Below are 14,200 nucleotides of genomic sequence, written 5' to 3' on the forward strand. Positions count from 1 at the left end.
CTTCTGAACCACTCCAGATACGATGGAGAATATCTAAAGCGATCAAGCCAAGATCCGCCACGCTTTGTCGATTTTTGATGATCGTAGCGGAATCGCCGTCTAGTGATATGGGGGTATTGGGAATCTACCGAGATGGATTGCCTGTATTATCAGAAGCTGATTTGTTTCTTGAAAAAAGAACAAAAAAAAGTAATGATAAAGATAATAACAAATTGGTGAAGAAGTCGAAGTCTGTTTGGTAAATATCTTTGTATATCTGATTCTGATTCTGTTGTATTTCTGATTTTCTTTTTCATACATAAATGAAATACAAAGTTAATTGAACAAACAAATTGAGTACGGTATAATTGAATCTGACAATTAAAAGAAATAAATCATTATTTCAAATATTCAACTTTTTTTTTCCCTAGCACAACTCAAAATGAAAATAAACTTTTTTGTACGTACATTTATGCAAGCATAAGTTACAGTATCTCTTTAAACAGTCTTTTACATAAATGAATACATCTGCATTGTTTAAAGATAATAAAAAGTTTTGGTACCTCAAAAGTTTCCTTGAATTTCCTTGTCTTAGTTTGTGTTTCAGGTTAAAGTACCTTTCATATAACTAACACTGTGAGACTTACTCGCCCCAAAGTGCTTTCATGTCTTAGTAATCATGCAATTAACTGCGACCAGCAGCCCCATACGCATAGCGGCCAGCAGTCCCATACGCATAGCGTAATCGGGCTTCGCATTGTAGCATTCAGGATCATGACAGATTTAGTATCGCAGGATAAATGTCAACTTAAAATCCCAAAAAAATTTCAATTTGAAGACTTACCAATTAAGGTGACGTATTGAAAACAGACTTCGGGCAAAGTTTGGTTCTTCCTATAGTCCCTTTCTGTTCGAATTGATGACTGAATGTGACTCGGTCGAGAGGACCTTGGGAGAGCTACTTACACTGAATACTACAGCCAGTGCATGCGAACACATCACATGCGCACAAATTTCAAATCCATGAACGGATAAGATGTTTGTGTGCGCATGCGCTGGCCGTAGTATTCAGTGTATGTAGCTCTCCCAAGGTCCTCTCCACCGAGTCACATTCAGTCATCAATTCGAACAGAAAGGGACTATTGGCAGAACCAAACGTTGTTCGAAGCCTGTTTTCAATACTTCAACTTAATTGGTAAGTCTTCAAATCGAAGAAATTTTTCGATTTTAAGTTGACATTTACCCGCGATACTAACTCTGTCATGATCCTGAATGCTACAATGCGAAGCCCCATTACGCTATGCGTATGGGGCTGCTGGTCGCAGTTAGCTATGCGTACAGTGGGCTGCACCCTGCTGGTCGCAGTCAGTGGTTTCGTACAATATTTATCGACGCTGTACAGCGGCGGCTCTGGTACGAAACCATTATTAAAAATGAATATTGAAAATAGACTGAATTAGGATTTAGGAAATCATTGAAGACCGAAGGAAGTTGGTTGAATGTGCATTTGTGCATAAAAATTGCCATTAGAAAAGTATAAATCTCATTAATCTATTGGTCTTATCGGTTACTATGTTATACGATTTTGGGTAGGCGATACCGTCCTTCATTGCAATAAAATATCGCTCTCTTGCTTGTTTTTTTAGTACATGTAAATTGATATTCTTATTATCTTGGGGGAAAACAAGAAACTATTCTGTGGCCACAGACTGAGATGTCAACGTGCAAGATATTGTAAAGCCTAATAGTATCAGGGCGGATCCAGGCATTCCGTAAAAGGGAGGGGGCACAAAGCAAGTGAGCGTTGCAAGCGAGGGGAGGGGTGGGAGGGCGTCCCCCCCCCCCCTTGTAGGGATATTTTTTATTTGTTTGTCTATGTTTCTTATTGTGTTTTTCATGCATACTTTTGGTACAAAAAAATAATGATAATAAATCAATAAGATAAAGGAAGTGCGTCTGCTGCACTCCTCCCCCATCTGCTCTGGATCCGTCACTGAGTATACTGGTAGTTCGTGATGAAATACCTGACACGATGATGCTGACTCTTCCGCTTGTTTGAAAACATTACCGTCCAGGTAGGAGCATTGCACACTGAAGCTCGAAATACTTGGCAGTTGGAATGTCCATTTGTCCGAGTAAACCTGTAGGGGAAAGAGGAACGTTAAAACGCAAAGAAGCTAACAATCGACGAGGCAGTAATCAACTTTACGTAATAGAATGTCTATTCTAAGCTCGTAATAGAAATAATGTTTTATTGAATGTCAATTCAGAAACTTAGATCAAACATTGTCAAATAAACAAGGATCATAGTGTTGTCGCTAAGCATATAGCGAGATCAGACGAACTCTCACATTCAGATTTCAGACAACCGAAATTCTTTTTCCTTCGCACTCCCACATACTATTTCCGTACAACAGAGACGATTGCGTACAAAACATGGGACGTTTTCTGCTTATCTAACAGTTCAAGCAGCCTTTGGTGATTTAGCTCAGTATGTACCGCGTCTGCCTCACGATCAAAAGAACCCCGGTTCGATTCCCGGATGCTGAGGCACAAATTGTCGCCCCTGAACAATAATATCACCTGGTAATTCCTGTTCTCACACTTACTAGAGTCTATAATGCTGGGTAAAACATCTCAACAACAATGCCATATGGCAAGAGGCTGAGATCTATGAGCATAAAGAAGAAATATGTTCAACAACAAACAAAAAAATGTTAATAAGATTATTACTTGGAAAAGTGTATTAAAAAAAATAATGCATGCTATGCATGCAGCATCTCCAGAATAATAACATAAAGAAATAAAGAAAAGAAAGAAAGAAAAAATGATCCAAACATGCATTCATATTTTATGAGAGGCCAAGTGTAAATCAAGCACAGTCCAAGATAATAATACCTCACAAGCTGACGCTGACACCGCCACTGTTGAGAAGAAATCACCGTCCAGGCTGTCCTTGGGGCATGTGATACTGAAAGTCGAAATTAGTGGCATAGTGAATAACCATTGGGTCAGGTCCCTCCATGTTGAGGATTGCTGTTGAGGACCGTCATCCAAACTTCGAACAGACATCTTGAAATTTTGAATCTGTAGAAAAAAAGCAATCAACTTTGAAAAATGAAGTGAATATCTATTAAAGACAGGGTTAAGAGAATCACTTCACACAAGAACAAAATGCACAATGTGGTTGCAAATGCAACTGGAAGAAAGACCCATATTGATTGTGCATTTAATGCGTCACATATTATACGAGATAAAATGATTGTTCACATTCTAACTTATTATAATCTGATATTTTTACTCCTTTTCGTACTTCCACATAATACTGCAATACGTGAAAAATATACTTTTGTACAGTGGAACACGTACATGATGATTCAAGGAGCCCCTAGTAAGTGACTTTACACAAAGAATACGGACATTGATTCTGCTATCAATATCATATCTAGTACCAGTAGTTATTTCAGTAATGACATTATAATTATTATCGTCAAGTGATGCCGTATCAAAATGCATGGCTGTTGACGTTTTATTTTTCCGTATGAGTATGATTTTCAAAATATATTGTGAGTAAAGATAACATGATGACATGTAGTGATACAGTATCATTTATCAGTTGATAGACATTATTTCTTATAAGTTCACGATAGACTACATGCAAGAAAAAGACACTGTTTTAGAAAGGCATTCATGACGTATCAAATCCCAAGCCTCAAGTAAACCACACTGATTATTAAACTCGTTATGAATTATGTCAATACATGTCAGTAACAAGCATTAGAAAGAAGAAAGAAAACGTCCATCAATATTATATTAATCAAATTGTAATATTGATATAATGACATTAAACATTTAACGTCCCCTGTGAAATTGTAAGATATACTGACTATACTCGAAACATGACAACGAATTGTTTGGGCGCAACTAACAAGTTGTAACATCCATAATAACAGCTTCTGAACAAACTGCTGTCAAAGTAACACTTTAGCTAGATAGGCCAGTTGACAATTCTCTGTCCGCGTCAAGCGTTTGACTAATATCAAAATCAATATGTGCGAAACAGTATATTAAAAGTTAAGCGATTACACTCTGTCATAGCTTATTTTTTATTTCTATTTCTGATCATATTCAGCATGTGATGATAATAATATGACCTAATAACGGTGATATCCTTAGAAGGGAACTTCATTGCTTATTCTTTTATTCATACAATATAGAAACCGTTAATGCTGGCAAAAACAGCTCAACAAACAATTAAATGTTACGTGGCAAGACACTTAAATGAATAAAAAAAAAATACATAAAAAGTGGACTACATTCTGTAGGAAAATATCGCAAAAAGTGGTCAGGAGGCTCACGAGATAGCTAACAAATAAGTATCAAGTGAAAGAGAATACACCCACACACACGACATTATAGAGGTTACCTAATGTCAATCATGCATAGTATAAAGTGACATACCTGAAAAGATGATGCCAAGGAGGCTGCTGTTAACAAAAAATCTTTGTCCAGGTAGGGACATTTCAGACTGAAGATGGAAAGACTTGGCATTGTGAATACCCATTGGGCAAAGACAGCCCCCATTGAGGATTGATGTTGAGAACCGTCATGCCAGTTTTCGACAAACAACTTCAGATCACATATCTGTCAAAAATACAGAAAAAATACAGAACATCAAGCAAATATCAATAAGATGTATTACACGTAGAAGAAATGGTCATTGCATGTTAGCACATACGTTGTATACATCATTGATGCAAAAAGTGGACACAGACTCGGAATACTAATGTGCGTCCTAAGCCCAAAGGGCAAGGTGCGTTAACCACCTTTTAATCTGTAAGATGCCTCTTGCAGTCACTTTTTCGATGACCCCACTAGACCGAGCAAATTAAATAATGTAAATCACTTTTTTTTTCAAAGCAAATATCAAAGAGTGCATTATATCAAATAATTGAGATAAACATAAGTCAAAATCTAAATATTCTTACATATTATAGGCCTAAAATGTTTTTTTTTTTGGTAAGCCCCCCCCCTCCCCCCCCTCCCCCCCCCCTCCCCCTCCCTGTTTGGTACCTCACCAAATTTACATCAAACTATTTGATAAATCTATCGAAGTTTTACTATCGTAAAAGGCATCTCGTACCGCCAACCTTCTGGGCACATTCGCTTGCACGGGCACTCACCTCACTGTCCTTAATTACTCTCTCGGCCCCAACAATGCTGTGGGATTCCCAATGTTTGTTATCGCAATGTGATGCCAGAATGCCACTCCGGTCTTTTTCCCCTTCTTTTCGTTTGTTTTCGACAAGTATACATGATGTATGTCTTGCCCGTTTGTGTTTCTAACCCCCTCTCTCTCTTTCACTCTCTCTCTCTCTCTCTCTCTCTCTCTCTCTGTGTTTAGGCTGTCGTATCTTCAAGCTATCTGTTTATTTGGCCACAGTCTTTTGCATTCACACTCCCATTACATGCGTAATAATTCAGTCAGATCATTATTTTGATCCACTATGTCCCGAGTAGTTCATAATCGACGTCTTTTTTTCTAATTCTTTTTCTTCAATCTGTAAACGTAAATTTCAAGCATGTTCGGATGTGCACACTGTATGCTTTATTGTGTCGGAAAAAAATGACTGCGTTTCGTTTGTTAAACAAAATCAATGGAGACATTTCTCATAAATTAATTTGAATTTGAATTGATCCGCCATAACAAACTTGCAGCAATACATAAAGAATGATCCACTAAATCAGCGCTATCACTTCTGCTTCCAGAGAGCCTTTTTCTTCTTCTTCTTCTTCTTCTTCTTCTTCGTCCTTTCTTTCAACAATCCCTATGGGCCTTAGGTAACCTCCTATATAATCACATCATAATAGATGGCTGAGCTGCATCGTCTTCCGAAAAATAACGGAATTGATTGCAAGATCCTACAGCTTACGTTTAAATTCATGGCACGTCCCAGGAAATCTGTCTCCCCTAATGGAGCGGCGTAAGCCTCGCTCTAGCCTTCGTTCATTCAATAAGAATTATTCAATAAATTTTACCTGATAACGGGTATACAAAGTAACGACGACGGGCAAATTCGTTCATAGATGAAAAAGAAATATTAAACAAACACACAAATCAGTTACTTAAGTTGTAGGCACACACATAGGTTTTATAGTCTAAAGTAGCATACATGACATAATGTAGCACCGGCTGTTGAGACGAATTTGTGGTCCAGGTAGGGGCATGTCAGACTGAAGATTGAAAGACTGGGCATGGTGAATACCCAACGGGCCAAGTCACCCCCTATCGAGGATGGGTGTTGAGAATAGTCTTCCCATCTGCTAAAAGATAACTCCAAATTTTGAATCTATGGAAAAACGAATAAACAAAGAAAGAAATTTGGTATTCACACATGATATTGCTAACATAAGTACCAATAGGGCAAATTGAGTGTATACACAGCAATCCTTGTACGTATTTGTACGTAATGTATGCAACAGAAAAATTGAAGATCATACTGTTTGCATTAAGAATTAACAAAACAGAATTGTATTCTCTTTGCATGGTGGGCATGCATTAAGAGTGAAGTATAACGGTGTCCACAATACACGAGGTAGGTATCGCCTTATCATTGCTTATAGGCAGCAATAATCCAAGGAGCTACTTGGCGTGTAACCTTAGATTGAAAAGTAATGTTGTTGAGGATATCACGAAAGTGGCCGGAAAAAAAATGATTTAAAAAAAAAGGTTTTGGAGAGGTAATGGACTGGTGTCTTTTATTCCCAAAGATCCTATTCGAATGTATTTAATGTGTGTATCTAGGCCTATATGTGGATTTTTACCATGAAAATGTATACTATTACGTGTATATTATCTATATACATAATATGTGTGTGTATACTTAGCTCTACATTCATTCAGAGATTGAAAGGGTAATTGGGGGTATAATCGGTGCTTTAAACAGATACTCTGAAGTTGCGTACAAATTAATCATGTTGATTATTACCCAAGAAGGATGTGTTACGTGCCACATACAGTAATCAATTTTCGATTTTTTTTTCTTTTCTTAAAAGAACAAAGTGTATGATAAGAGTATACAAGCAGACCACCCAAATTAATTAATCATATTTTGAAGTTAGAGGTCTCTATTTTTCTTTTAACTCAACATGGCAAAGTTATAGTTCCAATGATGACATAACTCACACATTAGCCCATTAAAATAGGTATTTGTCCTTAAAGGGGCTGGCTAGTTACTGATCAGTGGGAATCAGTAGGAGTGCTGGGGAATGATTGTTCCAATTCTTGTGGGATTCATTGAAGAATACATTATAATCTATTGTTGTGTGAAAATTGTTTGCTTCAGAATGGTCTCATATTCAAGTAATGAGCAGTTTAATGGTTCCAGGCTAGCATGCCTGTACAGTGACGGGGCATTAAACTGCACATTACTTGATTGTGAGACCGTTCTGAAGCAAATAATTTTGACAAAACAATATAGATATATAATGTACTCTTAAATGAATCCCACAAGAATTGGAACAATCATCCCCCAGCATTCATACTGATTCCCACTGATCAGTGACTGGCCATCCCCTTTAAATGCTATTTCAAGAGCAGAAGGAGAGCATAGGCGCCGGAAGAGGGGGGGGGCGGCCGCCCCCCCCCCCCCATCCAAAAAAAGGGGGGCAAAACGCATTTTTGCCCCCCCCCCCTCAAAAAAAAAAATAAATAAATACATAAATAAATAAATAAATAAAAAAATAAATAAAAATAGATAAAATAAGATAGATATGTATATAAATGAATAAACGCGAAAAAAACATAGCTACAAACGGCCGTTTTTGGACTGTTAAATGTCAAAATTTCCAAGCTCGCTCGCTCCGCTCGCTCGCATTCAATCGCTGTGCCATTCTCCTAGACTTGCTGCCAGTAATTGCCAGCAGTTGCGCCTGGGCCGCCCCCCCCCCCCCTTAATTTCCAAAGCTAAAAAAATATATTTTATATAGCTACAAACGGCAGTTTGGGGACTGTAAAATGTCAAAATTAATCATCAAATTTATTCGTTATGCCATTTTCCTAACGTTGCAGCAGGTAATTGCCAGCAGCTGAGCCCGGTGCGCCTCCCCCTTAATTTCCAAAGCGAAAAACATAGCTACAACGGCAGTTTTTGGACTATAGAATGTCAAAATTTTCAAGCTCGCTCGCTTCGCTTGCTCGCATTGAATCATTTTGCCATTCCCCTAATGTTGCAGCCAGTAATTGCCAGCAGTTGCGCCCGATGCGCCCCCATTAATATCCAAAGTGAAAGATATAGCTACAAACGCCAGTTTCGGGACTGTAGACTGTAAAATTTTTCAAGCTCTCTCGCTCCGCTCGCTCGCATTTTATTGTTATGCAATTCTCCTGATGTTGCTGACAGTAGATAATTTGTAGTTTCACACCGTCATTCCATAATCCATGTAAGGAAAACTTACAATGTTGGTCAATGACTGCGTTGTTGAATGTATCACATTCCGTAATGTATTGTAGTCCCATTATTGCGCACGCACACACGTACATGTATACACACCGTCAAAATTAGTTTTCCACAAGGTGCCCACCCCAATGTTTCGACCCACCGTACGCCACTTTACATATATATATATATCTATATATATATATATATATATATATATTATACACACACACACACACACACACATATATATATATATATATATATATATATATATATATATAGATGTGTGTGTGTGTGTGTGTGTGTGTATGTGTATATTGTGTAACATATGCATGGTCTATCGTGAGCCCCCTCCAATATTTGCCCCCCCCCCCCCCAATCCAAAACTGCTTCCGGCGCGCCTGAAGGAGAGTATAGTCTTGGAATGTTTTGCTCATAAGTCGTTTAAAAAGGGGTTTCACGAACCGACGCAGTAAAGATACGCCGGTTCGTGAAACCCGCATTGCAAGGGTGAAGAGCAATGCGGGTTTTACGAACCGTCGCAGTTGCATTATTTTGAGCTTTGTTCAACTTACTGGCCTAGAATTAGGTTTTGGCCCTAATCCAGATCTCAGAGTGAGAACCAAACCTTCTGAAAGATGAATGACGACCTAAGCCAGCCCACTGTCCACGAGTGAAGTGAATGGTATTGTAAAAGCTATAATCCTATTAAAATCATGCTCAAAATAACAGTTTCAGTTGGACTACCATAACCATAAAATTGCGGTAGAGTGTAGTCCCATGTATTCAATCGCGTGATGCTTATGAAGCCTAGTCTGTAAACGCCATCCAATTTCAAATTAGATCCCAAATCATATCATTTATAGTTTCTTTTCAACTTATGTCGTTACTTCTGAGACTACTGAGTACTGTAGTCGTAACGTCTGTGTGCAAGACATGCAAGATGTCAAAGTCTCGAAGACACTCATGCCAGTCATGGCTATGCCTTGACTTGAGTTGAAAATGAAATCATGAGATTGACAAAGTAGGCCTACTAAACTATAAAAAAAAGTAAAAAGTCTAAAAGTAAAACTCAAAGGAAGAGTAAAGAATAAAGTTAGACATGTTAGACTTTAACTTTCAAGTTCAACTATTAAGTCTAAGTTAAGACTTTACTTGTAATGCCAGTTACTAAAACTAAGATCAGCTGAAGTCTAAGACCAAGTCAAATTAACACAGAGTCTATAGTCTAGCTCTAGATCTACATCTAGACTAGTGGTAATAGTAGGTAGAGTCCACCCATTTTTCCCCCAATTTTTACTGGTCCATTCCTGAAAAAGTTACTGGTCAGTGTCCAACAGTGATTTTTCCTGGTCAGGGACCGTCGGACCAGTGCCAGTGTGCAGCGTTGGTGTAGATGTCATCTATGACAGTATGTGGTCTAGTGATACTACCTACGTGTAAACACTACGAGTAGTACTCTACAGGTTAGGTGGCTTTCCTGTACAGTGCAGTGTTATAGTATACTTGTGAATTCAGCCCTAGTACCGTACTGTGTGTAGATATATGTGACATTATGTCTAACGTTTGTTCGAGTGGAGTACCTTTGAAGCACAGCGGTGGGGCTTTTTTCCCTAAAACTTGTGAATGCGGCCCAACCAAATGGCGTTTACATATTTACGCGTGATTGATAGTGATAGGACTGATACAGTAGCGCTGTCGATTTCCACAGCAGCCATACATTTGTCCTTTCTTCTTTCCTTTTTTCCCTTTGTTCTTTCACCCTTTTTACTCTTGGAATCGAAGGACTTCTAAGAAATGTCCCTCGACTGATTTAACCAGGACTCTTGAGTCCTGGTAAACCTAACCTAACCGAGTAACCGTTAACATTTGTTAGGCCTAACATAACAGTAACACTGACTTAGCCCTGTATTGACTTTGTCTTTGGCCGACTTACTGAGATGGCGAGTCTAACTCTTTAACGTTAGTCTAAACGTAGTCGTTAGATCTGTCAGTGTCAGTGTCACCGGTTATTGTATATGGTGCCATCTCTAACGTACGTTAAAGTTCACATAAGAAGCCGATCGCCAAAAACTGGACTGTTTGTGTTTTTGAAAGGCTTATTAACCATACTTTCCTATCTCACATCTTTCAAACCCCTAAAAAGGTTGGTTTTTGAGGAATATGCGTTCAAATTTCGTCAAAATATCGAAGCCTTATTCCCCGTTGAGTCAAGACCCCTAGATTATGATGTCACGTAAGGGTATTCCCTCTTATGTCCACGCAAATGCAGTGCTGTCAAAGCTTTAAAATTGCGTCATATCGCTCTCTTATGATGGATTTTATGTTCTAATTTGTTTAAGAATTATTAGAAAAAAATGTTCTAGTGAACGATTTTTTGATACATCACATAATATTCAGAAAATTTAGAATTTTGAGAGGACTTTTTTAGTTTTATTTTGGTTGGAAAAATAACGTCCCGCGTAAAAGATTAATCCGCGAGTGATGCGACTCTGTACGTGCCAGCGCGCGGTACGGTGCGGACGCCAGATGCTGCCAGCAAAGAGCTACCTCTGTGTGTGTGTGTCACTACGTGTGTGTGTGTATGTGTTGTGTATGATGTGCATATCGAGGCAGGAAACTGGGCTGGTGTCGCTTGCGATAGCTCCTATAGGCCTACAACACGCATCACAGCATAGCACGCACCCTGTACTGTACATATCGGATACAGTCACGCTCACAAATCACGTACGTCTTGCAAAACAACCAGACTAAATTTCTGTCTACTATTATTAGTTTACTTGTGGATTGGTTATGATCTTATCGTTGTTCATTTATATGGCATTTATATTTCGAAAGTGCACTCGCGATGCTCGAGTCACTGGCACTATAAAGCCGAGAAGTCGGTTGTGAATACAATCATGTCCGCTTAGCCAAAGTGCGAACGTAACCATGCTCGCCATGCCGGCTGCCCTGGCTTGCAATCGCGATGCTCTCTCGTCCGCTCGGCTCCCCGAATTTTACCGGCGGGGCTGCCTAGCTGCTGCTAGCTAGCTGCGCCTGCATACATACGCGGGGTTCGTACGTGTTGTAGGGCGCTCAATACGGTACATGTGAATCGAATGTAAACTGAATACCGAGCACGTACGTACGCACGCAGCGCACACAGGGTATGACAACACATAGGGGGAGTGGCTTCTGCGCTTGTTACGCGTATTTCTAACCGCTGTACGCTCATTATCTGATCGCTGGAGATCCACACGCGAATGCAGCTTTTCGGCGTTGTTTGCAAACATGATTTGGGTCACATTTTCATGCGTGCTCGTAAAAAAAATGGGGTGATATTGCTGTGATTTCAAAGTTAAATTTCTCAAGATAGAAACATCATTTCGCCATGAAATTTGAAATATGTCTTAATGAATATGTCTAAAATCGAGACGAGGAGCATCCCCGTCGTTTGCCATTCCATCTCCATCGAAAGGCAGCGGCTCATAGGGTTGCGGCACCCGTGGCCCTGCCGCTGCTTCCCCGGCTGGATTGACGTCGACAGCACCTTGCTCTCCCACTTCTCCATCGTCCTCTCCCCAGCTTACATCTTCCCAACTTCCATCGTCCTCGTCTATATTCTCGTCCCCTTCTCTGCTTTTGTCGCTTCATTCCTCTTCACTAACGTACTCCTCAAAGTCCATAAAAAGATCACTCTGATAACTCACTGTTCTCGGCCATTTTCGGAAGGAGTGAAAGCTCAAAATTGATCGACGCGAAATTTCGAAACGAACCGCTATGAAAAAGTTACGATGATACAAATGTGAACCGCACGTACGTACGTACAATGCATACGATACGAGCTGCGAGGTGATACGTCATACCGACCGACGGCCGACCGGATCTACTTTCGCACCAAAACTATGAGGAGAAAATTGTGATAATTGTGTGAAATTTGGGCTTGTTGCAGATCATAGTAATACAAAATAATTGTTTGAGAAGAAGCAGTTCATGATAATACTATTAAGTGTAGACAAACAGTAAAGAGTTGGTGTCAAAAGTATAAATAGCAGAGATTTCAGACTTTGAAAAAAAATTGACAGAAATTCTTTCCCGATGCCAAATGCTTTTCTACAGAGCATCCGGGGCCCGTGGCTCTAACTACCCTGGCGTGACGTCACAACTTTTGGAGTCCCGTACTGTGGCTGGTTTTCGAGGGGGAGGGAGGGGGATGTTTGGGACTTGCAAATAGCGGATATCTAGATGCTTGCGGGGATTTGAGCCAAACTTTTTGCATAATTGGTCAATTACCAACATATATTTCATCTACAAACGAATTTTACGAACATTTATTCCCTTCATATAGGATCTTTAACAAGTTGATGTTAGTTATCTACACATGTATGTCAACTTACTGATTCAGTAATAGTGGTACTGTCATCCTGTTGGATATCGCCGCAATATCATCCGTGACGTGTTAATTTCGTGTCACAAAGACTGTCATGGAATGATACAATATAGTACGAGTCTCAAAATTAGGGTCTGAATTATAGACTGTTAGCAAAGAGTTCCGGTCAGTCGTTCCACAAGAGCAGCAGTTTGCTCAGCAGTTGGCCACAGCAGTTTGCTTACAGTTTGGGTTTCTTGGACAATGTGATGAAGTCCAACAATCCAAGGTATGTCATAAATCGTTTCTTTATGATTTGTGCATCATTTAAGGAACAAACAAAGCTTCCATGGTCAGGGAGTTAAGACTATAAGAGGAAAAACCGTAAATGAGAAATAAGGTTATGTATGTTCAAGGTCAAGGTCAAGGTCATCGCCGTATACGCTGTACTACGTATTAGCGTCTTTTGTTCCGTGCATTGTTCAATTGCATTAACGTTCAGTGTAGCGTGCGTGGTGCATGGTCCGCGGTGTGGAAAGTGTTAATGAGAATACGTTGAACGTTTTGGACGGTCTTTGTAAAGACCTCTCCCTATCGGAGGACGGTCCGACATGATAGTATTGTGAATGTGAATCCGTGGAGTTTCAAACGGATTTTCTGGTATTATGTATTGCTCACGTTAAAACGTAAAAGTTGGATTATATCCTTTCGCGTATGTATATCATTAAGGTATTTGTGTTAGGAACGCTCCACGCACGAAGTTCATGCACGCGGAGGGATATTAAAGTTGAAGTTATAGTGATATGTCTAGCTGTAGATTCTTTGGTAGTCTCATTTAAGACCACAAGAAGGTTGCTAGGGAGAATCTAATGCTCGTTGTTATTAATGCACAATTTGTGACAGGACGTCCTATAGTGACATTGATGTGAGATGTGGCATTGAGCGTTTACAATCATAAGATTCAAGACATATATTGATTGTGTTAAATAGGTTATTAACCGACGATGATTTGTCTGACTTAGAATATTGAAAGTTTATTATGTTTATCCTGCTTGTAGATTATACCAGATACATAACAGCAATACTCATGATTATAGATAACACAGCCATTCTCATGAGTTAGTTAGAATAGATATAAACGTTGTTTAAATATTCTGGCCTTAATTACGTTATCAGGAAAGAAAGAAAATATTCATTATCGTCTTACTATTTCTGTGTAGAGCTGAAATAGAGTATACTGATTTGTATGGCGTGTTATATGGATAATTTTCTTCTTGCTTGTATCTTACAGGAACCACTCATTCCAACACAGTTGTTGAATATATCACACTAGCAAGCGCAAGTTTGCAGTATGCACAGTTACATATCGCTGATAATGCTGTGTAACAGAATAAAGAACCCACATCACGTTAAACCGAGGATTTCTTTG

The sequence above is a fragment of the Diadema antillarum genome, unplaced genomic scaffold (assembly GCF_040938485.1).
Source record: "Diadema antillarum isolate AM-2024a unplaced genomic scaffold, OU_Dant_1.0 seq00001884_RagTag, whole genome shotgun sequence".
NCBI classification, from domain to species: Eukaryota; Metazoa; Echinodermata; class Echinoidea; order Diadematoida; family Diadematidae; genus Diadema; species Diadema antillarum.